The 26,436-nt window shown below is 38.8% G+C and overlaps 1 protein-coding gene and 1 pseudogene across 1 annotated transcript in view; both read right to left on the bottom strand.

The window, feature by feature from the left end:
* The window catches only part of LOC145990101 (vitamin K-dependent protein C-like), a 56,434-nt gene extending 33,459 nt beyond the window's left edge, over positions 1-22,975 (bottom strand). Inside the window, exons 1-2 of the mRNA XM_083125754.1 lie at positions 22,847-22,975; positions 20,454-20,481 (exon numbers count right to left, since the gene is read on the bottom strand). The gene's annotated coding sequence lies outside the window, so the exon portion shown is untranslated. The remainder of the gene's footprint in view (positions 1-20,453; positions 20,482-22,846) is intronic.
* Positions 1,574-4,169, bottom strand: LOC145989736 (DDB1- and CUL4-associated factor 10 homolog pseudogene; annotated as a pseudogene).
* Positions 22,976-26,436: the final 3,461 nt, after the last annotated feature.

Below are 26,436 nucleotides of genomic sequence, written 5' to 3'. Positions count from 1 at the left end.
CGCCTGCTCTTCTACCACCTTCAGTGAGACGGAGCGGAGATACTCCCAGGTAGAGAGAGAAGCTCTAGCCATAGTTCACGGTATCAAGCGATTTCACAAATTTTTACTCGGATCTAAGTTCGAGATTGTTACAGACGCGCGTGCTGTAAAGTTTATATTTTCTCCGGATCGAGCCATTTCAAAACATTCATCCAATAGATTGATGAGATGGGCTCTACTTTTATCTTCATACCAATATAATATAATTCATTCCAGCAAGGTAGAAGTAGCTGACATGCTAAGCAGGTTGCCTACGCAAACACGTGACACAATACCAGCTGGAGAAGAAGAACTTCATGCATATTTCGGGTCCATTGAAGACGCTGTAACTCCTCTTTCTCGAGACGCAATACAGAACGCCACTTCAGAAGACCCACTGCTCTCATTAGTTGTGTCCTGTGTAGTAAATGGTTGGCCAGATCAACTCAACACGTCTACTGAACGGAAGAAGCTCGCACCGTTCTTCGAAAGAAGAGCTCACCTTACGTACGAGCAGGGAACGCTCATGTGGTCGGGTAGACTTATCATTCCCACAGTTAAACGGAATGAAGTTCTTAGAGCTTTACACGATGGACACATAGGTTCAACTCGTATGAAAGAGTTATGTCTATCCAGATTTTGGTGGCCAGGCATGTCAGCAGAGATTACGGATTTTGTAGCGAGCTGCAATACATGCCGAGCAAACGCTCCTAAGGTCCGAAACGGACCCGATTCTTCATGGCCTCTCGCTTCGTACGTGAACGAGAGATGGCATATAGACCACTTTTTCTTTGCAGGGCGTAAGTTCCTACTGATAGTAGACGCCTTCAGCAAGTGGACAGAAGTATGGCCTGTACACACATTGGACACAAAGGAAACGATCCGCTGGCTTATGCAATCTTGCGCCACGCTAGGGATACCAAATACTATCGTATCCGACAACGGCCCAACGTTCACTTCTCTCGAATTTCGTAACTTTTGCCTTAAGAATGGTATCAAACATGTTACTTCACCGCCTTATCACAGCCCTAGCAACGGCTTAGCCGAACGATACGTTCGTACTATCAAAACCGCTCTTGTCAAGCTTATAACTGACAAACCCAATCTGAGCACGCTTGAACTTGATATGGGGATCGCCAACCTGAAATATGGTACTTTCGCCATCAACTCAGCAGTTTGGGTTCAATCACCTAAGCACGGTACTCCAAATTACATCCCAGGAGTTGTCATTCGTCGAATTGGGGATAGCATCCTCTACGAGATAATGTTGGAAGATGGAATCAAACGAGTGGTACATCCCAGGTGGTTGAAGAGACGTGTTTCACGTGACACTGCAGATGACGACGACTTCAACGTTACAATACCAAATAGAAATTCAACAATCCCCGGTGGAATAGTACCAGAACCTACCCCAGGCAGAGCCGGATACCCAGGACCAGGTCCTAGCACACCTCACTCGTCTCCGAGAAGGTGTACCAGGGTTCGCCGCCCACCAGATCGATACGGTCATCAGCATACCTGATTTTTTTTTTTTTTTTTTTTTTTTTTTTACAATATAAGACACTTCTGTATTTACTGAAGAAAAATTTATGTACTTTATACAAGTGTCTATTTACAAATTTTCTTTACAAAGTTTGCCCCTACAAATTCCCATTCTTGTAACTCTACAATTGTAAAGTATTATTATATGACTTTTCACTCTTGGAATAGTGATGGGAAAGCAGAATGTACAAATACACACACATACAAGAAGTGTTTTTTTTCCAGGATACCCTTCCAGTTTGCAATAAATTTAACATTAACAGCTGGACTAGACACACACCTATTTCAAATTTCTTCTGCAGGATTTCATGGCGCATTAGGTATTTGTACAATTAGATAAGCAGTCAAACGGAAACACTTTTGTTCTAGGGGGAAAAAAAAACTTTCTTGCAACTGCTGATTGAAATAAAATGCTAAACATTTAAAGTACCGGCTGATGCCATACAATTTTCCCACTCAGACATCCTGACACCAGTAGGCAATGTGTTGGAGAAAATTTAGTACTAACAACAATATCCGCATGACAAACATTAGTAGCTAATTCGTACAGTTTAACCGGACTTTCTGGAACACATGTAGATAGTTCTGCACAGTCCGGATTGAAGGCTAACAGTCTAACACCATAACCGAATGGAGAACAGATTAGGCGGCCATCGGAACTGAAACAGAGCTCTTTTATAAAACCTTTTCCTACATTGGGCTCTTCCGTGAAATGAGTAAGGCGGGGAATGTTTTGGTGAATCTTATGATTAGCTGGAACTGTGTATCGCTTTGATGGCGACCTGTTAGCACCGAGGAGTAAGACAGTCCGTGACGCAAGGTTAGAGCCAGTGCGGATCAAATAGGCATTTGCGGTGTCATCGTTGCTCGATGAACCTTCATCAGGATTCGGTGCAGATGATGGCGGTGGAGTTTCCGATCGCCTTGGTCGACTTGACTCCACAGTGTCTTCAGCACTGCTCTGACTTCCCTCCGGCCTAACCTGCACCCCGACATCTTGTTGTTCGGGTCTTTCTGAGTTTACGAGGCCTCTCGTTCGCAGTGAGAGAACTATCGGTTCGCGGTGAGCCTGGCTGGAAAGTCTTAGCCCTTCCCGACGAGCCCGTGACTCACGAATTGCAACCAATGCTTCCCACACGTCAGCGGACGTAACGTGGAATTCAATGTTCGAAACTCTGGATCGTATGGGATCGGAGTTTTCTGCTTCGTCTCTCGATTGTCTTTCCTGACTTGGACCATTGGTCTGACTACGCTCGGGAGCTGGCGTGTTCACTCGCACTTGTACTACTGGTCGCACAACAGTACCACGGCCACTTGGTTGCGGGGCTGCTGCTGCTGACGATGTTAGTGCACTTCCATCACCTACTTCCCGATCTGCATCACTGTCACTGTCACTAAACGAATAAGGGTTTATCAGGTCCTGCCTGTATGACAACAGGGCTGCGGATGAGCAGCGAGATTCCTGTGAAAGTCCAGTTCCATCTGGAAAGTGTTTTGGTACCATCTCGGAAGGCTCCTTATCTTGAATGTCATGAACACAGCTCCACTCAGAGTTCTCATCGCTGCTAATGTTCCGACTGAGCACGCACCAGCCCTGAGGATGCACCTGCAGCGAAGAGACCACTTCCGCATCATCTCCGTACGGGAAGTCTGAAATGAACTCCACTCGGTTCCGTTTCCGGTCTCGTGAGAACAAGTGAGTGAAGCTGGCTGCCGCAGGAATAGTAGTTTGGCTCAGTTGCATTAACCTATACATGTTTGGCTTGAATCCTAGTAAGTCCTGTGAGAGTGACCGTAGGTTTAAGTCATGTACAATGATCAAATATCCCCCAGTGGTGCAAATGATCATTTTGGAAGCATCGGGGTTAAGGCGAGTTCTCATGAGCCCATTGGTGTGAAAGATCCTGTTGTACACAAATCCATTTTCTGTGTAGCTGTTAATATCCCATGTATAAATACTTCCATCGAAGCCAGACGTTACCAATAAACCATCCCGAGATGAAAATTCTATATTCTTCACCCAATTTGAGTGGCCATTCAGGGTACGTATTCGGGATTTTAGATTTCTTGCATCCCACAATGCCACAGTGTTATCATCACTGCATGTTGCAAACACACGTGAATCCAAAAACCTTATACAGTTGACACAGTCACCATGAGCATCGTTTACACTATCTATCAGTCGCCTGCACAATGGATCAAACAGAAGAACACTTTTCTTTTCGCATGCTGCTACCAGTAGGGACCCATCAGGAGAGAATTCCAAATTAAAAACTCCGCCATGAAGGGGGTCTTTGAGCCTCTCACTGTGGTCCCAAGAATTGCATGGTAGCATTGCTGAGTACATTTCTTTAGAAAAACGATCTGCAAATCCTAGGGGAAATCGTTGCCCAATTTCCCTCTGCTTTAGCATGGAATAGCTGAAGCTAACGTGGTGTGTTCTTCTACTCCGCACTTTAGGCATGATTGCCTATATGTTCCAGCACTCGGAGATATAAAATATACGAATTACAGTTCTATACCACTTAAAAGTGCTTCACTTAGCGTAACAATAACTGGTCAATATTTCCAACAAATTAAAGCAATTCAGACAACCCCAAACTCACACGTCCACCTCTCGTCTTAGGTCGTCGGCACCAGCGCTAGTAATAGTACCTTGTACTGTGTTAGTTGAAAGAACACTGGCTGTAACTAATAATCGCCTCCAAGATGGTTGAATAATGTCCAACCATGTACGACCGATCAATGGATATAAAAGTTTCTCCTGGCAGAGAAAGACAGGTAAAGTATAATCCCTATTGTCTAAGTATAGTTTGACTGATGTTTGTGCTGTAACACGTACATATCCTTCGTTTACACCTCGTAATCGTAGGCTAGAATTACATTTAACATAGTGTGGAAACAACTGGTCAAAATACTTTTCGTTGAAAAGTGTTACAGCAGACCCAGTATCTACTTCACATTTAACAATACACTTATTGATTTCGAGATTTATTATGAAGCTATCCGAACTGAATTGTTGCTCCAAAATGTGTTGAGTAGAAGTAACCAGTGTGGAATGATGACTGAGCGCATCGGTGTTGAGATGGTTGAAGCTGAACGTAGACAACACATCGGATGTAGTGCTCCGTGAGGTTGAACTGGACGTTCTATTCACGGCTCTATCTTTCTGCTTCTTTCTGCATCGTATATTCCAATGGCCTTGTCGTTTGCAGTAGCTACAGATTGCGTTTCTTTTCATCCTTCGGAACACGCGACTGGGTGGAAAAGGAAGCCTACCAGCACTTTCGGTCTTGAAACACCGACCCAGATTTTGGTGGGAACCAAACAATGTGCCTCTGTCGAGTGAATCTCCGTTCAAGCCGAGGAAGTCAGCAAAGTTTCGGAACGACTCTTCGTCGAAATATGGTACTTTCGCCATCAACTCAGCAGTTTGGGTTCAATCACCTAAGCACGGTACTCCAAATTACATCCCAGGAGTTGTCATTCGTCGAATTGGGGATAGCATCCTCTACGAGATAATGTTGGAAGATGGAATCAAACGAGTGGTACATCCCAGGTGGTTGAAGAGACGTGTTTCACGTGACACTGCAGATGACGACGACTTCAACGTTACAATACCAAATAGAAATTCAACAATCCCCGGTGGAATAGTACCAGAACCTACCCCAGGCAGAGCCGGATACCCAGGACCAGGTCCTAGCACACCTCACTCGTCTCCGAGAAGGTCTACCAGGGTTCGCCGCCCACCAGATCGATACGGTCATCAGCATACCTGATTTTTTTTTTAATGGGACACCTGGAGGGATGATACGGTCCAGGTATGGCTACAAGGCTTGATCTTCACGGTCAAGAAGAAGAGAAAAATCACAAGAGATATATTCTGTGAAATGCTTGTTATATCATGGTTCAATGTATTTTGTATGTTTCGGACATAACGTCCAGTGAATATTAAATATGTTAATTGTTTACCGTCTGGTTATTAATCCACATTACCAAGTCCTTTACCCCGAACCCTAACACCTAGTTTTTAATCTTAGTCCATTGTTTTACTGTTGTTTCTTTCTGGTTTAAAATGGCTTCTGCTGTACTGGGAATTTCAATAAATAAATAAACAAAACCTGCCACTAACCAACACGTCATCTCACATCAACGAGTGCCCTAATCGACCAACCTGCATGCATCTACCTTGGTTATATTCACGAGGAGATCTGGCAACATGGCTTTCGGTTGCCTTGACAAACGCTGCTGACATCTGTTATCGAAAAGTTACAGGAAAATCGGCTTTAGTGCGGCCTTAAGAAATGACCCCCGATTATCTTTTTTGTCTTCGAACAACTTACGAAACGAAGGTTAAGAAGGATGATTACGAAATATTTTAGAGTTTGTCCAGCCCTCATCCCCCTGGAAGAAACTATATCCACCTTTTCAATTCCAGCCCCCTCCGAAAAACATACGTCAGTGTTAGCAGGATCACGTACACAAAAGTGACAGAACATATTTATAGACAGAGAAAGATAATTTACACTTGCGATAAGAAATATATACTAAGGAAATCCTCCTCTCCTGTTCTATTTACCAGTCAACCATCCGATTTTTCATTTTGAAGATGGAAAATGTCAAACAGTAGTATGAAAGTACATATAACCAGGACGAGAAATGATGACCCCCCTCAGGCAGATTTGTCTACACTTAAAACTAGCTCAACATGCCCATATGAGCTTTTTGCTCAAGTGTGGTACTCTGTCCAATCCAAGATTTTTGTAAAAATGCCCTCGAGAATTGCCCGTGAAATGATGAGCCCCCTCAGATTGATTTGGCTACACTTACAAAAGGCACTTCTGTGAGATTGTTGTCCATAATCCTGTCAAAAATGTGCCCCTCTTGATATTTTTTTGGCTACACCTAAAACTAAGCCAAGATGCTACACACACACACACACACACACACACACACATACACCCACACCCACCCACACACACACCCACACCCACCCACATTCACACATATTAATTTCCGGTTTAAGTTTAATTATACACCAGGCCCAACTTGTGCAATATGCAGAGGCCCTCTAGAATTGCTCTGTGACTCTTTCATTTCTTACATCATAAACATATGATTTTTCACCTATAAGAATAACACTACATATGGTGTCATCAGGGAGTGTATCGTGGCATTCACAGATAATTTTAATGTTTGTCCTGTCATTAACCACAACTTGTTTCCTTTTTGAAGTGTTGATGACAAACATGGGTCTCTGTGCTTTGAATTCATCTGGTGTGTAATACATGTCAGTATTGCCAGTAGTGACCCTTTTGTATGCTGTAAATGCTTCATATAATTTAAGAAAATCATCCTTGGACATGTCTAAATTGTAATTTTCTCTGGGAAATACCTCATTTCTGCCATTTTTAAGATATATGTTCTTGATGTTGCAGCTATCAAATTTACTTGAATTTTTTTCCTGATTATTGTGTCTTCCAGTCTGAAACAGTACCACCACAAAATCTGGCATGTCATATTGTATACTGGAGAATGAATTTGTAGCATCAAACTCATAATAGGTACCAGTGGCAGGCTTTTGTACACATTGATATGTATAAAATTGTAAAGGTACCTGTGGATTTTTTATTATATCTGCTTTGTATTTAAGAGCATAACTGGCTTCATATTCAACAACTGGAATTCTTAGCTCCATAGTCTGAATAATGCACTTGCCCTCATCAGGTAGGGTATTAGGCAGAGCTTCCCCTGTAGAGTTTAATGTACTGTACCTCATCAAAGCATTATTATCATTGGCAGCTCTTCTAAATGTAATTCTTAAACCACCCTTCCACATAATTTCTTTGTAATCTGAGAAGAATCCTGGCAATAGGCGCATAGGAAACAGCACTGTGTGGCTCTTGGATAATATTTTATCACCAGCCTCAAATCCACCTATTTTGTAGTAAGAAGCCTCGGTTTTGGATAATTTTAGTGTGGCCAAAGCTGTGGAGGAAATGCCGGGATAATCTACTCTGTTTATAACAACACCATGTTTTCTGATCTCAATTTCAGAGAACAGATGTGGCACAAAATTGTCCACCAATCTTATATTTGAATTTGCCGGATAATCTGTACCATCGAGCTTTACAACATCAAATTTGATGTATAGATCTGCTCTGTGGGGGTGTATAAAGCCATCCCCTACATCAAGATCAACCTCAATCTCTGTGTTGGGTTGATTTAAATTTGCAAATGTCCTCCTGTTTGGGGGGAATGATTGTAGCTCATAACTCTCAATATTTTCCATATTTTTTTTCTATGTATTTTTATTTAAATATTAATCTCTATGATTGCAGTTGTTGTGGCTCCAGCAAAATCAACTAATTCTTCTTTTTCATTAGTGACCATCAACTCAATATAATCTATTCTATTATGGCACACAGGAAAATATAATGTTGGTGATGGAGTGTAGATGATGGGCTCCATAAATTCAGAATTAGGTTTGAATGTTGCAATGATGCCAGTTTGTTTGTGAGTGCCTATGCCATTTGATTTGGTGATCATACCCTCGGCCACATTACAGTGAATATTCAGAGTTTCTATGGCTAAGAATTTGGGTATATTAATAGCAGTGTGTTTGATGGCCGCTTCAAGTTTTGTGTTGTTCTCAAAGCCTAACAGCTCTCCTATAGTACCCAGATCTACTGTCTCTGTAGCAGATACAATCTCTACTCTGTGAGTGACAGAATTTTGAGTTAATACTATACCTCTGGGTAATTGAGCATTTAGAGTGGACAGATTATACTGCCCTGGAGTGATGACAATTTTTTGATCCCCAACTGCAATTGTGTTGTTGTGGTGTGTAATATTGGGGATCAAGTACATGCCATAAAATGCTCTGAGAGCTATTGTTTTGGGATACACTATGTCATCATGTAATCTGAGTTTCAATATTGAATTTTGGCTGGTGAGATGGAATACCCCCATGATGTTTTAAATACCACGAGGCTTTTTGAAAATCTTCAATTGATGGTTTATTTATTTGAGACATATATCTAAGAACAGATAAACACAGATGTCCACAATTAACATCTTTGAAATTTTGAACACAGGCATTATTGTAATAAAAATTAGTTGATTTTAGATATTTTACTAAATTTTCAGGTGGAATACCTCCAAATGAATCAAACACAAATGCCTTATTGTTTAAATATTTAAGATAACAAATCCAATGAGTGCCCTGATTTTTGTACTTATCCAAATTAACTATGCCACACTCTTTGTTGAGTGGTTGTTCTGGTAAAGAATCAGACATGTACACACCTCTAAAATTTTTGATGCCCAGTGGCTTGATTAAAGCTTCAATATCTTGGTTTGTAAGCGGCTCTTGTTTTTTTTAAACTTATTCATGGCTCTCTTAACACCTTTGCCTTGTTTCTCAATGGCCAGGTTATGGCGCTTCAATTCATCTAATTCTGCCTTATTTTTTTTGGCATCTATTACTGTTTTTGCTATGGCAGCTGATCCCCCAGCCAAGCTCCCAACAGCCCCAAGTGCTGCTAAGATGGCCGGGATAGTAAATATGAAGCCACCCACATGTGATTTTTTTCTAGATTGTTGTAATTTTTTTAATTGAGGGGTACTAAGCAACAATTTCATACCATGGCCCTTGGCAATACAAGAATTTTTTTCTTGCGCTGCTTTTTGGTTAAAAGACTATCAATAGTTTTAAGAGATTTAAGACCTGCATAAGGTACCTGATACATAACACCCTTGGCCTTCATTGTAGGTTTATTATATACATATTCACAACCCCCACCCCAGTTTTTGTTTGGTGTTCATAGCTATGGTGGTCCCCAATGCTGCTATTCTTTCACTTAAAGAAGCATCTTTGCTTACAAATCTACCAAATGCAGCCTCTTCTAATTTCTTGTCTGCAACATGTCTCTTGTCAAGATCAGAATGTGTGTTGTATGCTATGTCATGGTCTCTACAAGCAGCATCTAGGGGATTAACACCAGGATCACCTCTGTTTAATCTATGGTCCAATTTTGTACCGGGACCACAATACTGATAGCCTGGAATGTGTAATTCAAATGGCAGCTTGTTTATAATGTCATTAACCAACCCCCGACCCTCAGAAATATTCCAAAATTTAGGTGGTAGAGTATTAATAATTTTTATAAGATATCCAATCCCCTTAGTGTCATTCACTATAAAATTAGACAATTTGGTGCTTATCATGTCCATAATTCCAACCTTTTCATTGTAAAAATTGTGGTTGCCAGCATTTTCCTCCCCAGCTATCACCAATAACCTATCTACAAGTTTCCTGACATCATCAACCCACACAAATTCTTTGGGCAGGGTGTTGTAATGTTTGATTCCACTGCCAGTCTTGATCTGTGACCATATGGGCTTGATTAAATTGTTGTATTTTGCTCCACTGCTAGACTTGACTCTTTTTTGTGTGGGATCATTGTTCTGGTATAGAGCATCTGATTTTATTAATATTTCTTTGTAATGCTCATAATCTTGATCTGTATAGCTGCCAGGCCTTTTCCTAGTCATCAGTTCCCACAATCCAGGTGTGCCAAGATACTTAACAAAACCACCTTTTTCTCCAAGATGAGATTCTGAATATACAATCAGATCATCTCCCATAAATGTTACTCTGAAATTGCCAATTCTATGTATGATGCTACCATCACGCTCTGTGTCAGCATATAAGCCAAAGACCTCATCTTTGTTGTCTTTAGGTGTGCTTAAATATTTTTGAGCAAGAAGACCCAATTCAATAGGATCCTGAGTAGCTTCAATTCTTCTAGGAGCAACAGGACTAGGTGTATGAATACTAGAAAGTGGGGTGATTGGATAATCTAATATGTTCCTAGCAGCTACAGGTACAAGCTCTGTGATCAAATTTTGTTTTTGCTCTGTAACAGTTTTGATATTTTTACCTAATTCACTAATAGCATCAATAATAGGCTGTTCTGTTTGCTTGTGTTTTTCATAAATTCCTCGGTTCTCTGATTTCTATCCCTTAAATCTTTTTACAAGATAATCTCTTAATTTAAGATCATCAATGATTGGCCTTTTCATGGTTATTTATATATGTTTCAATGTCTAGAAAATTGTTGATTTTATTTCTATATTTACCAGTATTAGGTGTTCTTGTCATATCAATTGTGACAAACCCATAACTGTCCTGGTTCCAGCATCCACTGCAAAACTTGGAAAAATCATTGTAGCTCAAGTCCCCACCTACATATTCATCATGTATGTGTTTGAGGTTGGTATGATCTTGATGAAACACACATATAAAATTGCTGTTGTCTCGGATCAGCTGCTTCGATATTTTTGAAAAAGTCTGTGCCAGGTAGAAGCAATCAATGTTTTTGTGTCGGCCCTGTGTAAAAAAATTTCTAACCTTGTTTTGATTATCCAGTATAATGTCATCAAACACAACAACAGAATTATCGAGACATTCATGGAGTGGCTTAACATCTGTTTCAAAAGTGGCTATATCCAGTCCATCATATAGCTTCATCAGTTGCTGATATTTTAATTGTTCCAAGCTCTTAGAGAAGACATACAAGTGCCTGTTTTTCCAGTCTAACCAGTTGGGTGCCAATAAAAAATTATCAATCATTAGTGTAGTTTTACCACAAGCCGATGGCCCAACAATAAGACATCTAATATTATCAGGTAGCAACTTGCCATTTCTCTTAATCTGCTGTTCAGGTTCTGGCAGCCTCTTTATAACATCCCAGGTATTCATATTATTATTTTGTTTGCATCGATCCAGCTGTGTTCTGGAAGTCCTAGCCATTTGACAAATAACTTGTTGCCTTTTCTGCGGATGATTTTTTTCTATGAGATATGTGTCAGGCTGTTTAGTTTTGTTGAGTTCTTCTTCATAGAACCTGCCTTTGAGAATTTCTCCTCGGTGGTCTTTTATTATATATGTGTTAAGGGTCCCAGGTTTAACTTGAACCACTGTAAATAATTCAGTGCTCCAGTTTCTTGTAAAGCCTCTTTTGAATAAGTGCTTATATTTGCTGATTCTTACTTGATCACCCACCTTGTATTTAGCTTTTCTTGTTGTTGGCTGGTATCTAGGATAATAAACAGTGCTGATCAATTTTTGCTCATCAGATGAAGTTACTTCAGAGGGTTTCATGTTGATTGTGGAATGGACCGAGTTGTTATATTTTTGTAGAAGTTCTGGAAGAATATTAAGCCATTTATAATTACCTTGAAGTGTAAATTGTTTATACATATGATTTTTTAGGGTTCTGTTGAATCTCTCTACAATTGAGGCCTTGAGATCACTGTAACTCAAGTAATGTTTTATTGACTGGCTTTTAATAAATTGTTGGAATACAGAATTATAAAATTCTTTGCCATTATCTGTTTGCAAATAGCGCGGTGATCTTCCACTCTGATTGATGATTGTCCTGAAGGCTTCTGTAACACATGCTCCAGTCTTGGATTTGAGTGGCACAGCCCAGGCAAATTTTGAAAATGTATCTATGACAGTGAGTAGATACTTGTAGCCCTTGTTGATTTTGTCTAAGTTTTTCAGCTGTCCACTTGCCATCTCAATCAAGTCGCACTGCCATAAATCATCTATGCCTTTTTGTGACTACTGGCAGTCTCTTAAAATTATGTCTGGCTTGTCTGTGTAATTCATCAACAATAATTTGTCTAGACATAATATGTAAACAAGAATATTGCAACTATAGGGTGTTCAGCAGCTGATACTACAGGATTTTCTAAATACAGTTTGTCTCCTATTTGTATATAAAATTCCAGAGAGCCATCATCTTCAGCATAAGATGTTTCTAATGTATTGGGATCTGTAAAATCCTCTAATTCTACACTGGTGATTTTTGGTTTGTTGTCAGCATTTGTTATTGATAAGGTAGGGTAGTAGTGTGCCTGTGGTTGTAGCCAATATTTGATCTTGATTGGTCTCAGTGTGCCCCCCAAATAAAACTGGTAATAAAATTGTGCAGGGGACAGCATATATATTTTGCCACCTGGTGTAAATGGTGAATCATATTCTTTGTTGGGGATACTGTACAATTCAAGAATTACTGTATGTTTAGGATTCTCGATTATGCCGGTTATTTCTTTTTCTGCTGTAAGCAATCTACTTGTTACAGATTCTAGATGCTCATTGATAGTCCTAACAACATCATCATGGCCTGGTTTGATTTTTATGTCCACAACAAGTTTCTTGTATTGTTGCACAATCTCTTGAAGCTGGGTGGCAAAAACAGACAGAGCATTTGCTTGATTGGATTCCATGGTCCCTAGCTGTTGCTTGATATTAGCTACAATTTGCTGTAAATTTTCAACAATTTGCCAATTTTGAATTTTGAGCAGTAAGATCATGGACCTGTCTTCTGATATCCTCAAACAGGGCATGCAGTTCATTAATATGTTGATTGGTTGGAAGAGTGGCCACTGTCTGAGTAAGTTGTTTGATCTCTGTTTGGATATTCCTGATATCTTCTGATTTCAATATGCGATTCACTGCCTTTTTTATATTTTTAAGTTCCTGTGATGTAGGCAGATTTGATACAGTATTTTGCAAAGATTCAAGTGCCAATTTCACATCATTTAATTCAGAAGCATCAACCACACCACGCATAGCATCTTGGAGCAGGGCTATATCTGCCTGAGTAGGTGTTGATTGTTGTAAAATTTCAAGCTTTGTTTGGATATCATCGATCAAGTGATGAAAATGAGATAGCTCAGATTCAGTGTTGAGGTTTTCAAGTTTTGTGATCTGTTGCTGGACACTGACAAGGGTATCTACAATCCCAGGCAATCGGGATTCTAGAGTTTCTTGTACATTTGTCAAATCACTTTGCACTACTGCTATTGTACCCTCAAGATGGGTTATGATACTTTGAATTTTTCCAAAATCTTCATTTGTTTCAAGTTGCAGCTTAATGTTGGCAACACTCCGAGTTATTGCACTCAAAGCATCAGAAGATGGCAAGTTGTTCATAAAATTTTCAAGTGTCTCAATTTTTTCTTTAACCTCGGCTATGGCATTGTTTAGAGGGCCCAGATTAGGAATCTCCAGTGATTGAATCTGTTCTTTTAGAGTGGAAATCACTAGATCAAAATCTTCTTGTGATTTTATGCTTTTGACAATTGTTTGGAGCTGTGTCTGGACATTATTAATCTGCTCTTCCAATTGTTGTTTCAATTGCTCAGATTTGGTGGCCTGGGTATTAAATTTGACTTGAAGAGCTGCTACATCTTCTTCTAAACTTTGAAAATTATCCAATGTGGCCAAATCAGTATATTTCTGAAGCAATAATTTGAGTTCAGAATCAATTTTAAGAAGAGGGTCCATGCATTGTGATTGCAAATTTGTAATTTCTAGTTGAAGACTGGCATTCAGTGTGGTTTGTAAAGCTTGTAAATCACTTCTTAATTTCTTGACTCTGACATCAAGCATCAGAATCTCATCACTGTGATCTTCATGTCTTGTATGGCCAAATATATCATTAGGCATTTTGTTTTAGTGGTTATTTATTATTGAATATCTAATTCTTAATTCTATAAAAAAAGGTATAAGCTTGTCATAGGATCCCGGGACCTCAATATATAAGCAGTCACCAGCAGAAACAGTATATACAGTGCCAGAAACCATGTTTGAGTGCTTAATTCTATAAATATTTCTCCCTATTGAAATCTTGACATTACCCTCAGGGGTTGTAATAAATTGCAATTGACCACCTACAGGTAATTGGTAATGATTTAAATTATTGTTAAATATGTACAATATTTTACCTGTTTCATCATCAACATCTGTAAGTATGCTGTTCAGATGAATAATTAACAAAGCACTTAGTTTAGATATTATATCAGAAGAGGCTTGTGGTGTTGGCAGCTCCATAATAGCCTGTTTTTTTGAACCCAAATAAGTTCATAGGCATGTTTATTTATTTCAAATCATGCTCTGTAATTGGGCATTGATTGCCATTTTTCAAATCACAATGACCCCATGGTAAAGTATGTATGCCACATGACAAAATGCATCTCTTATCATCATGTGGGTCCAGAGCCATTTTTCTTACAATATTGCTAGTCAACAAGTGATCCACACTTTGAATTCTATTTTCTGATGTTCTGATTAAACTCTGTGATTTGAGGCAATTTTTGTAATCTTCAAATTCAAGCTCTTTGTCTACAGTCACTCTGCCAATGCCCTTGGCCTTTTTGGCAACAGCGCCACTACATGTTTCAAAACTGTACATCTTGGCCCTTAACCCAGCAAATGCCACAATAACATCACCAAGTGTCTCATCTTTTAACTTGCCAGGCACCTTTTTGTTGTGGGGGTGAATTTTTGAATGTTCACTGGTATCAAAATATTCAAGCAATGCAGGCTGTGCTATATCTTGATAAACATCTTCTGTCTGAATATCAAGAACAAAACTATCTGTGTCCATGTACATCAGTTTTACACGATCCTTATAAAAAGGCTTCAACACATCATAATACAATTTTAACATGTGTAATTTGGCCAATTCCAATATCACAGCCCCTACATAAATAGGCTTATCAAACTTAATCTTTGTTTTTTTCATGTTGAAAAGTGCCATATGCTCATCATAAATTCTTCTGTAATTGAAGTTGGGCTTTGCTATCAATTTTTTGCTCCGGCTGAGATCAGTAATTATTTTAACATCAGTATATTTTCTGATATTTTCTATTGTTTTGCCATACACTGAATTTACCATCAATTTAAACAAGGTCTTATCAAATTGGCTCATTGCAGATGTTCGAAGCTCTGTGTTTGTATCAATATATGGCTTCAACCATCTTGAGTGCCTGAACCTCAAAACTTTTCCAACTTTGGTCACTTGAACACCATGATTCATCAGGAACTGGAGGTTTTTGTAATATATGACATAATCCTGTTTTGGCTCCAGAGTCATCATCAATTTCTTCTGTTTAGAGCCAGGTGAGCACTGAACCTCAGGAATTGGGGGCAGATCAGAAAATGTGTTGTGTAAATCATCAGGAATTGTCAGATCAACCTCTAAGAAGAGGCCATAGTCACTGTCATCAAAATCCTTAAGATCTTCAATATTGAAATCTTCAACCCACTCAAGCCCTGCATATGGCAGTTTATCCACCATAGCATAACCATAGAGGCTGTTGGCATCTACATACAGTATATAATTTGATGGCAGTGCTGGATCATAATCAGGAATATATTTGTTATTTGCTCTGGCATATCTCTGAGAGCATTGCACCATGCCTCCTCTTATACATTGCTCCATAAACAGATACATGTCTTGATCCTGAATCAGATCCAATTGCATTTTAGTGTTTAAAAACATTGCAGACCATGTTAGGCCTGGCGCACTGTAAAAATACATTGGATCCAGCTTATAATTTTGCATGGAAGATTTTCTGAATGCCTGAAGTATATCAGCTAAGAGGGTCACATCAAGTTTTAAGTATGCCTTGTGATAATCACCAAATGTCTGGCATTTTAAATTGTTCCACATCAACTGGGCATGGTGATAATCTTCATCAGTGATTCCAGATCCTCTGATTTTGCTGTAAAACTCTTGTTGTGGTGGCAGAGCACACTCATCAAATTTAGAAAAATCTGTAACATAGTCATATGGATATACACCCTTCCGCCTAATTAATTTCAGGTCCTGATTTGGAAACAAAGCACATGTGATTTTGAATTGATCATCAGATAATTGAGTGGCCAGTGTAGCCAGGCTAGCAGACAGAATTTTGTAGGAATCAAGAAATCTTAAGTGAAAAGGAACACCATTAACTTTAATTATTTTGCTAATAGCTATATATTTCTCATCATTTTCTGCTAAAATATTTAAATTCTGCTTCTCAAACCCCTCGTACCTGATCAGATGATGGAAATCATAATTAGATGCACCATGGCAAAATATGGGGACAAATTTTGGTCTCTGGATCTTAATATTACAGCTATTACACAGGGCCATTTTAAATTTACCATCTATATGAGAATGGTGATGTACCTTGATATTTGTATCTGAAAATTCAGAATCACATACCGGGCATTTTTCTGCATTGTTGAAATCTTCAATCTGTTTCTCTGTTAAAGGCAACATGGGTTTTGATTTTAATAAGATATTAGATGCTATGTCATGGCACTCATTTTCTATTCTATGTGCAAATTTTTTGATGGCATCTGGTCCCATGTATAAATATTTTTTACTAACAACACCATCCTGTACAATCACATAATAAAAACTAGAAGGTTCATGTAACTGGTATGGTGTAATTGAAGATTCCTCAGGATCTGGGCTGCAGAATGCAAGAGGTTTGAGGTTTGATTCAAAATCACAGACTATATATGCTGGGTGTTCCAACAGGGCTTCAAATTTTTTGAATTTTGCATTTTCACTTGGGTTAGGCATTACCATATGAACAGGTTTATGATTGCCACAGTATTTCAGATGCTCAATTAACTTGTTTTTAGCAATTTCTGCATTCCTTTCACACACACCATTTATTATTTTTTTACCATCAAATACAATTAAACATCTTCTACACAACTTGAATATTGTATTGGATTTGTCTAGTTGTGTTCTCACTAAAGCTTCAAGATTATGTATCAGAGTGTAATGATGTGTATCATCCCCTTCAATTAAGAGCAGATCAATCGGAACAGCAGAATCATCATCAAATGTACTGATTCTGAGAGGTGCTATCAAGCAATTGCCACGGCCAGTAGAACAAATAAATACATTAATAGATAATTGTTTACCATTGATATTCCTGGCCTTTTTTTCAAATTTATCAATATTCTGAATAGACATTGTATATTCTAAACCCTCCATTGCTTCATCAAAATCATGTTCATGTTGTTTGTAATAACTTATTCGCTCAGGATGCCTTGAAACTGGATACAAAGCAGCTAAAATACACCACAAAAAGCATTTCTCATCATTATTTTTTATATTAACCACGGCTTGTTTGTTTTTAATATTGGCAGGTAATGGCAAATATGTAGATCCTTGTAATGGGCTGAATTCAGAAATATTAACATAGAGCTTGTGTGGAGATCCACATAGGCTCCATCCAGACTCTTTTCCAGCAAATTCAGAGTGTTTAATATTCAATTGATCTATCAAACTGCTTATTATTTTGTCTGAATTTGCATTTGAATATACAGGTACAGTTTCTGTTATGTGGGGCTGTGTAAATTTTGTGCCATTTGATTTCTTATATTGTGTAAACAATTTGAGGGACAGCTTATAAGAGCCATTTTGTGCATTTAGAATTGCCTGCACATCAGAATTTATACTGTTCAAAAAATTCTTAATACCACATTTTTGCTCTGATACAAACCGGTAATCCCTAAGTTGGCCAGCAAAACTGCTATGGATAGGTGCATAGCGTGGCTGCTTTGCAGGTCCAGCATTAACAGGTGCTTCATGCTTTCTTTTCAGACCAGATGTAGATGGTTGTGGGGGCAATGTTGATAACTTTATGTTTATATGTGAAATATTCGAGACTATATTTTCTATGGCATTTAGAGCATATTTTTGTGGGGGTTCTGCATTTGTCTGGATTACAATTCTTTTGGTGCCTGGCCCAATTGGGGCTGGTTATATTCTTTTTGCATTGATTACAATATTTTTGATTTGGCATTTTTGTTGTTGTTTATTATATAATATTTCCTGGGGTCCAAATCAAAACTTTATACTTAATAAAAAAATATCAGTTGGGTTCAGTAGTGTGATTTTTGTGTGTGTGTGTGTGTGTGTGTGTGTATGTTTGTTAATATTTTTGGCTTTGGTATTTATATAAAATTTCTTGGGGTTCAAATCAAAACTCTATACTTAATAAACCTATGACAGGTTGTCAAAAATTCTGTATATTAAATCAAATAGATTTGTAATTCAATTTATACAAATCTGCAATATTTTTGTGTTTAAAAAATATGAGCAGCACTGCAACAACACACCCTTTCTCTTCAACAACTCTCACAATACTGGCTGATATGCAATGCAAAATCTCTTTATATAGCCTAAGCACAGACCGCATTGAAAACATCTGAAACAATAAGCCAATCAGAATATAACACGTCATCACATTATGTCATAACCAACCAATCAGAAAACAACACATCCCTAATAATTTATTGCATAATATTGGGTAATAATTTGTTGCACAACATGATGCAATTGAAATAAACCAGAAATAGGCCACAAGTGGACCGGAAGTAAATATGTGTGGGTGGGTGTGGGTGTGTGTGGGTGTGTATGTGGGTGGGTGTGGGTGGGTGTGGGTGTGTATGTGGGTGGGTGTGGTCAAGGTCAAGGTCATCTCAAGGTCAAGGTCAAGGTCGGGGTCAAGATCAAGGTCAGGGTCAAGGTCGGGGTCAAGGTCATCTCAAGGTCAAGGTAAAGGTCAATATGTGTGTGTGTGTATGTGTGTGTGTGTATGTGTGTGTGTGTGTGTGTGTGTGTGTGTGTGGGTGGGTGGATGGGTGTGGGTGTATGTGTGTGTGTGTGTGTGTGTGTGTAGCATCTTGGCTTAGTTTTAGGTGTAGCCAAAAAAAATATCAAGAGAGGCATATTTTTGACAGGATTATGGACAACAATCTCACAGAAGTGCCTTTTGTAAGTGTAGCCAAATCAATCTGAGGGGGCTCATCATTTCACGGGCAATTCTCGAGGGCATTTTTACAAAAATCTTGGATTGGACAGACTACCACACTTGAGCAAAAAGCTCAAATGGGCATGTTGAGCTAGTTTTAAGTGTAGACAAATCTGCCTGAGGGGGGTCATCATTTCTCGTCCTGGTTATATGTACTTTCATACTACTTCAAACAATGTTTAAGATGGTTCCTACTATACTACAGTGCCTTTTTTTAGCCGAGCCGTTCGCGGAACGGCGGCTAGCTCGGCGTGAAGTAAGATCGTATCTGCCGGCATTTACACCCACAGCTGTACGCTGACCTTTGCACTGGACGCGTCAGTGCTTCAGTATCTAGATAGCTGGTGTCCAGTTTGTAAGTGTTTGTGAAGTGTTAAGGTGTTAACAAGTGTTTTAGATTGTTTTGTTTTAGTTTACGTATTACTGGTGCTTTCTGCAGTCTAGTAATGACACGGTATCCGTACAATTTGAAACAACGTAATTTTATCCACAACTCTTACGTCATTACGAATTCTTGTAGGGAAGTTAAAATACACAGAGACAGAGTTTGGATACTTGTGAACAAATTTGTAATGAAGGTCTGTTCTTGATAAGAAGCAAAGGATAAAACAACGTGTGCTTAATCAGGATAAACGTTGAATTACGATCAAAAATCTCTCCTGCGCCTTGCACAAGAAACGGACATTTTCATGACGTCTGTTTGGCGAGCTGCCAAGTTTTCAAGCCTGAAACTATACATTATAAGAATTGAAAGAATATATCAGGAGGGAAACTGAAGCAATTTTGGAAGAGGAACTGATACGTGTTAGTGAAAATTTCCTTTAAAAATGCCGTTCATGTGTGGATGCAGGAAGACATCATTTCCAACGCCTCGTGTATCAACGTAAGTGCTCATTTTAATTGTAACTGTCAATGTAATTGTACGTACGAGCTACATAGCTAGCGGCTCCAGTTACACGGATATTGCATCCTATTTGCCGGCATACGCGATCTTACTTTCCGCCGCGCTAACCGCCGTTTCGCGGGCGACTAGACTGAAAAGTCACTGTATATAGTTGCTGTACAGTCACGAACACTCCAGGATTTTAACAACAACATTGACATTCAATGAGATCATTACCACCTAGAAGTGTCTGCGACTACAAATTGCATAATAGTAACACGTTTCTTAAAATGTATAAAGAGAGCAAATTAATATATCTCACCTCGAGTAATGAATGTACATGTTGTCAGCTATAAGAAAGAATGAAATAGCTATGAATATAACTTAAGAAGTATGTTTAAAAAATGTGATAAAATGAACTGCAGTAATTACCGTGGAATTTCTGTACTCTCAACAACATACAAAATATTGTCTAACATTCTTTTAACAAGACTAACCCCATATGCTAATGAAATTATAGGTGATTATCAATGTGGTTTTAAACGTAACCGATCAAATACAGATCAAATTTTTCACATCAGACAGACACTTGAAAAAAGTGGGAATATAATCAAAATGTCCATCAACTATTCATTGATTTCAAAAAGCATATGATTCGGTCAAAAGAGATAAATTATATAATATGTTAGTAGAGTTTGGAATACCTAAGAAGCTTGTTAGTATGATAAAAATATGCACCAGTGAAAGAGAAAGTAAAATAATATGTCTGACAAATTTACAATTCATGATGGGTTAAAACAAGGAGATGCATTATCTCCATTGCTCTTTAATTTTGTCTTAGAATATGCTGTTAGGACCGTATAAGAAACTAAAGAAATTAAAAGGTGTGACTCAGTTGTTAGCATATGCAGATGATGTAGACTTACTGGGGGATGATGTGAATACAATTAAGAATAATGCTAAAATATTTTCCAAAATTGCTAAAGAGATAAGTTTGGAAGTTAACAAAGAGAAAACTAAATATATGCTTACAGGCCGAAACCAAGTGTTAGGTAATAATCAAAATCTAATTATTGATAACAACTCGTATGAACCAGTTTCCAAATTCAAATACTTAGGAGTAATATTAACAAATGAAAATTATATTAAAGAGGAAATAAAAAGTAGGCTTAATTCAGGAAATGCATGTTACTTCTCTCTTCATAAACTTTTGTCTTCTCGTTTAATATCTAAGAAACTAAAAGTTAAAATATACAAAACAGTAATTTTGCCTGTAGTATTATATGGGTGTGAAACTTGGTTCCTTACATTGAAAGAGGAACATAAATTGAGAGTATTTGAAAATAAGATCCTTAGGAAAATATTTAGACCTAAAAGGTATGAGGAGACAGGTGAGTGGAGAAGGTTACATAATTTAGAACTACATAATTTGTACTCATGTCCAGATATTATTAGAATAATTAAATCAAGAAGACTTAGGTGGGCAGGCCATGTGGCACGAATGGGAGAGGAAAGAGGAGTTTACAGGATTCTTGTTGGGAAACCTGATGGTAAGAGACCTGTAGGAAGGCCAAGACGAAGATGGAGGGACAACGTTGAGATGGACCTAAAGGAAATCGGTATGGATGGAAAAGAGTATATAGATCTTGCTCAAGATAGCGACAGATGGAAGGCCTGTGTTGCTGCAGCCATGAACCTTCGGGTTTAAGAAGGCTAGAGAGTTAGTTAGTTAGTTAGTTTAGTATGTGGGAAATTATTTTTAAAAAAATATTTATCTTTCTCTAAAAGATAAAAATCAAGTAGCCAAATGTAATATTTCTCGTTTTAGTAGTTTCTCCAAAATGTAAACTAGCCACGTAATGTTGATTGTATAGTGGGATCCATGAGAATTACCGTGCAAATTGTCCATCTCCATGTCCGTGCACTTTATTTGACCCAATAAGAGCTTCAAGAATTAAAAAGAAAACTCAAAACAAGCTGTTGACAACTTCTGCACCAGCATACATAAAAATCCTTAGCTTAAAAACACATAGGGTATAAGAGAAAAATTAATGAAAATAGTAATGGACAATTTGCACGGTAATACTCATGGATCCCACTGTACGCGTAGGTAAATTATGTTTCATTGAACTATTATAAGTCTGGAGGGACAGCTAACTCTTGTGTGGTAGCCCTACTATTACGTCTGAGATTGTTGCGGAAATTCTGTTGTGGAGACTGAGAATAGATTTTTTCTTCATAAAATCTTAGGCTGTCAAGGGACTTCTGTAGTGGGAGGGAGGGAGGGAGGGATCCGGCTTTATATTTTGGAGACGATATTTAGCGATGTGGTATGCACACGTTTTCGGCGTGAAAGTGAGAAATGATGAGCTGGAAAAGTAAATATCGCGGGATCCTATGAAAGTATTGACACACCCATTAAATTAATGTTCTTGCAAGCCTGCAAAGAAATGCATGTAAAAATGTTCTTGCTCGCTTCGGTCTCAATAATGCATTACAAATAGGCGTGCTTGGCGTTCTGATGAGGTGATTGTGAGGAATTACATGCATTACAAGTCATAAATGACATTCTCGTCAAGCATAGTGTTAAGTAAAACTAAAAAAGTTACTTTCACTAGACACGCTGTCGTAATTAAATACTTTGAGGAGTGTAACATGATTTGGCTTTTAGGGGGGATGGTCACCCCTGAGAAAAGTAATTCCCCACGTACTTACTTGAATTGCTGCGAAGCAAAATACCGAAAATCTCATCCAGCCAAGCATTGTGCGTGATCCTTTGGGAGAATATAATGAAGAGAATGTACAACACTGGCTTGTATATATGCGAATAATGTCCTACATTTATCACGATGAAATTGGATGTACTAAGCCTAAAACATCTTAGATTATTCGGTTACTTTTCTTCCTTTTATAATGGAAGGTTATCTGACGAGTAGTATGTAATATTGACCTTCGTCTAATTGATAGACTGGATTCAAATTGCCATTCCTTGCCAAAGGTTGTTTGCTATTTTATAGATAGACAATGTTAATAAAAACATTGCTTAATTGCAGTGGCGTGCGGTGACATTTTCCGTAGGGGAAGCAGATCCCGAAAAATTAAGAAAACAAAGAATTCGTTGCTTCTATTGCTTCTACATGGCACGTTATACTGAAAAAAATTAGTACCCTCCATATATGCAGGTGTTCCCTTATCCGCCACCTAGGGAGGCGCCCGATGGGGGACTAGCAACCCCGCAGTATATTATATTATGTAAGGTTATAGTTTATTTATGAATATAAATTTTAACTAGCTTGCTACATCGCTGACAGGATACAGTACACTTGGACACTTAATCGTGCAGTTCGCAACACTGAGGACATCAACAGACTGAATCGATGGCACTCTGGATTTTTCTTTCAGTCCTTGCCCATTGGAAAACAAAATTTGCCTCCGCAAAACGCACCCTCCCATTGGATCCTTCAAGGTCGCCTGTTGATTTTTCGGACCCTTGGTGGCATTGTAGGCTACAGTCTGGCGAGGGCGATGTTTTGTCAACACGCCGCGAGAGGATGTTGATGGCCCTATATCGGAAAAAGGTCGAACCTTGGAGGCGTTCAGGTTGATTCTGTTGAGGCAACACGGAAGAAATAATGAAAAAACAAAAGTTAAAGAAGTAATTTGTAACAGTTATGCTGTGTACCACCACTGCTGGCCTTGCTGAACCGGAGTGCACGCGCACAAAGTAAGTATATAATATAGTTGAGAAAGTAGCGCAGTCTTCCCTCCCGAAGCTGAAAAAAGAGGGTCGTGGGCGTTCCCAACCCTGACGTCACTCACGGGACAGAACTGACGCTGTCACAGACCTTTCCGCTTGTTATAGGATCTGCATTTGTGTGAGGGAACGTGAAAGTGCCTTGTGTTTTTTTTTCTGTAGCTCTTATGTGATAGTGGACAATTTTTTTCAACAACAATAACATTTCAGGAAAATGCCGCGCAATTGTGCTGTTGCTTTGTGCCTGAACAACGCAACCAATACAGTAGGACAGGCACGTATCGAAGCAAAAGTTTTCGGTTTAAACTAGATAAAATGACGATTTTGGTTTCTTGTTGTGCGAAATAAGATAATGTGACGATAATTTAATGAGAGAAATTATTATCAAGGCAAGACGGAGAATGTTCTGTAACCCTGTTATTGATAATAGCACGCATCCAAAGTAGGGTATAGGGGGCTTGACCCCCCTCTCCAGGAAATTTTTCAGTTTACATTAGATAAAATTAGGCTTTCGGCTTCGTCAATAATATGACTGAGAATGTTCTATAACCCTGTTATTGTTACTAGCGCGTATCCAAGATGGGGATCAGGTGGCTCGAGTCCCCTCAGGTAATTTTTCAGTTTACACTACATAAAATTAGGTTTTTATCTTCTTGAATAATGGGGCGATAATTTAAGGAGAGAAATACTTATGAAAGCAAGACGGAGAATTACCCTGTTGTTGATAATATTGCACGTAAACTTTACTTGAGCTTTCAGTGTTGTCGCAGTGAACTTGAGCACTATGTAGAGACTTGTCATTATTTGGAAGCTGCACAACAAAGGTAGCTCCACACGTAGGGCGATTCGTTGTAATTTCTAATCTCTGGAAGAAGCGAGAGGGAATATTCTTGAATAAGAGGAGTCGAACTACTGGCAATATCTATGAATCGTTTATCTGCGGAACATTCTAGAATATAATGAGGATAAATATGCGTTAATTAGAACCATTTCTAAATAGATATTACTTTGACAGGATCTTGGATCCAATGAGAAAAATTGCGTTGTTTCTGACTTCATTGACTTTTAAGTGTACAATTCAAGGACTAGTTCATGATTTATTTGATCATGTACAAGGCGCTTTACTTCAGTCTCCAAAAACGAGATCATAAAAACTTCTGGGGACTTGATTTCAAAAAATGTGTCCGAGATAACGAGTGGCGTTACCAGGATTTTCGGAAGGGAAAGTGGTTACGTATACTATTTTTGGTGGTCAGTCCTCATTTTGCCATCTTTTCCTGTCTTTGACGTTCAAATGGGGCTATGAGCCCCCCCCCCCCCCCCAACCCTTCCTTGGGCACATCACTGGAGATAAATAAGTAAGCATTTAACCATATTGGGAGACGAAACATTAGATGTGTTGGGAACTGTGCATTAACTGTTTCGCAATCCAACTGTATTCTAGAAGACTTCCTTTGTTTCGTGCCGATGTGTGAGACTGCGGAAGCTGTGACAGACAATTTTGCACACTTGGTGCAAACATGGGAGGACAAGACACATTAGTAGTGTTCAGGCTCGAATCAGAGAGAAATATTCGAGAACTGTCTGTGTCCAGTTCGCAGCCCACAGCTTGAATCTCGCGTTGTCGAGTGGATTGTCCTCTCGTGTATGTGTAACAGCTTCGTAAAAGCACTTCTGGTACACAGATGGTTTGATCCTGATCAGAAGAAATTGATAAACACACATACTGAGAAGGTTCCTGCACACAAAGTTATAGCATGGAAACAGGAGTCGAGTGGTAAAAAATGTCCCGATTTCACGTTCTGATTAAAATGAGAGCCTTAAACAGTGACGACGATTTAGGGGATAGTTGCTCCCCATTTTCTTGCCTCCTATGTCCTCTTAATGCTAAGCCTAGTCTATCAAGAGAAAGTAAACTTTCCTCGCAAACCCCCCAGTTTTAGAACCAAATTGCCACCACTGGCCTTAAACATACAATACCCCTTAAAAATGGTGTTCACCCACCACGCTGAAAGGAATTCCTGGATACGTGCCTGGGTGTAAGCTATTTTTCGTTCCTAAAGGATCCGATTACGTGCAAGATGTGGGTTTCAAAGTGAAGAGATTTGATCCTGTTAACACCAAAACAGCGACAGTGTGCTCATTGCATTTTCTGTATGCCGATTACGAACGGAACTTAAAAGCAGAACTGCTGTGAGTATTATTACCCGTAGACCGCAGCTTATTAGGAACGCTGTACCATGTTTAAATTTGCGTGGTTGTGTGGTGAATTGTAGTAGTGTTCAATTAGCCAAATGGTATAATTGATCGGAGTTTACGTGCCAATAAACGTCAGATTCGAAAGCGAGCAGTGGACAGACTTGAAGAGTTGTCTCCTCGCAAAAGAATTTGCATGGCACATAATTGAGAGACTTTGAGTACTGGAAATATACCCAATATACCCAATCTCCAACAAGATAGTGTGTTGGAAACTCTGAAAAAGAAATTAAAATGTGCTGAAGAACAAATAAAGAAACTGCAAACACTGCAGGATGAAAGTGCTAAAAAAGTA

The sequence above is a fragment of the Lepisma saccharinum genome, chromosome 7 (genome assembly GCF_977018435.1).
Source record: "Lepisma saccharinum chromosome 7, izLepSacc3.1, whole genome shotgun sequence".
Lineage (NCBI taxonomy): Eukaryota > Metazoa > Arthropoda > Insecta > Zygentoma > Lepismatidae > Lepisma > Lepisma saccharinum.
The sequence above is the reverse complement of the archived record's forward strand: the minus strand, read 5'-3'. Positions and strand labels throughout refer to the sequence as shown.